The sequence below is a fragment of the Pituophis catenifer genome, unplaced genomic scaffold, assembly GCF_029215685.1.
Source record: "Pituophis catenifer annectens isolate HBS135680 unplaced genomic scaffold, rPitCat1.0.hap2 SCAF_1, whole genome shotgun sequence".
In the NCBI taxonomy this organism is placed as follows: domain Eukaryota; kingdom Metazoa; phylum Chordata; class Lepidosauria; order Squamata; family Colubridae; genus Pituophis; species Pituophis catenifer.
In genome coordinates, this window is record NW_027256881.1 from 117174996 (window position 1) to 117177276 (window position 2281).

Below are 2281 nucleotides of genomic sequence, written 5' to 3' on the forward strand. Positions count from 1 at the left end.
GCCTCAAACCCCATTGTGAGATTTTAAAAAACAGCAAACCTCATAAAAAGTGAAATGGAGACCATGAACAAAAATACCCTTTTCAATATGTCCTTAACTGTCCTTCACTAAGACAATTAATTGGAACGGAATATCTTCCTTCCTTCCAATGGAGCTTGGATCAGCCTGACCCAACTCATTAGGTATTTTTTAAGAGCCGCAGGAGAGTGGATGGTACATTCGTCTCTGGGGGAATGCTATTACAGAAGGGAGGGGCAGCAACAGAGAAGGCATACTTCCTTGGTCCCGTACAGTGACAATGTTTAATTGAATGGATCTGGAACAATTAGAGATAGATGGTTCCTCAGATAACCAACCCCTATGCCTTGAAAGGCTTTAAAGGTAAACCTTGAATTGCACCCAGAAGCCAGCAACTACAAATACAGCTCACATAGCAGCAATGAGACATGGTGTAATGACAAGGGCCTCTTATAACACTCCCATAGACAGCATGTTGCAATTATAAGTTCACCAAGCCATGATTGATCTGAATGGCCTCCTGTTCAAGAAAAGAGGGCAACTGGCACACAAGATGAACCTGTGCAAAGATCCTCCTGGTTACCACTGCCACCTGTTTAGTCAAACGGTAGTTACAAGTCCAGGAAGACCCCCAAGCTGCACACCATTTAAGAATGCTGTCAATCATCAACATACTGTTCTTGACAGATCTTATGAAACTCCCATAGACAGCATGTTGCAATTATAAGTTCACCAAGGCATGATTGAGGGCAACTGGCACACTAGATAAACCCATGCAGAGATCCTTCTGGTCACCTGTTTGGTCAAGCGGTAGTTGCAAATCCAGGAGGAGTCCAAGCTGCATACCAGTTTAAATGGAGAACTGCAACCCTATCTAAAAATGCTGACTATCATCAACATACTGTTCTTGACAGAGCTTGAGACTTTTCCTAAAAGTCAAGAGAATTAGGACTAAACTTAATTCTGGAACAAATATATTTCACACGTTAAGATCAACATGGTGGTGATATCTGCTCCTCCCAGTGAAGGAGGAGACGACATCGAAACCTGACAGCCTGCCTGTCAGGGTGGTGTTGAGCTGAACACAGACCAAACCAATATAGGCCAAGGTGATAAACTGGTCAGTCAGGTTTCTGTTGTAACCAATAGATCTATAGCCATATGTAAAAAAAATGCAGACATGGCCCGCATGCTGCATTTGATTGTACAAGATGGCATTTGTTGATCCGAAAAGCAGACCCTGCACCTATGGGAATGACTCTAGAAAGATGATGTTAGGATCAATATGGGAAAGCATTCTTCTATGCTATAAAGCCTCTCTTCAGATTTAATTGCTAAGCAGGATTATTTTAGTAGAGAAAGCTCATTAAAAATTAGTCATGTGCCACAAAGTTAGTGACAGATTCCTGTTTTTAGCCTTTCAATAATTACAGAATTACACCTCTGGCAAAAAAAAAAATCTAACTTATGAAGAAAATTGAATATTGTAGTTTAGATAACATCTGTTGAGCCATCAATTCCCATTCCTTCACTAAGGATTTTAAAAATACAACATCTTATTTTGCACCAGAAATATTTTTCCAATTTTTTAATTACATAAAAGGTAAAGATTTCCCGTGTCCTGTCATAATGTTTAACATTCTTTGCATTTCTTCAGTAAAAAAAGGGACTGTCCCAAAGGCACCTAGTAAACTGTAACATAACTGGAAGGATTTGAACTTATCTTTCTACACCAACACTGTCACATTGTCCTGACTACCTAGTAAATAATTACAAATATTCCATGTGATCTTCGGTCTGGAAAGATAAGGTCTTTGTGCACTTCAACAGATTAGGACATTTTATAATATTTATAGTGCATGAATCAATTTGTATTTTGGCAGAACTATTTCTGCAAAAGACAATGGAAAAAGATGAAAAATCTTCCTCTACAGTAGTTAGCTGCCTTGATACTTTATCTCAGAATGGTATCCTCCTCTAATTTTAACAGTTTAACTACTCTGCCTCATTCTCAGCATTTCAGTAAAGGATCACTATGATTTTTCTTTTGCAAATCTGTATATTATTGCTTCTTTTACTACTGTTTTTGACTAGTGCAACAATTGAAAGAATTGGTGCAAGGACAGCAATTTATCTCATTTAATGTTGTCTTTTAATTCTTTGCTTGGGAGCTACTATTGACAGCTATGTAAATGTTTTAAATAAATCTCTAAAACAAAAAGTGTAATGCGAAAATGATGTTTGTTGGAAAAGTAGTTAATCT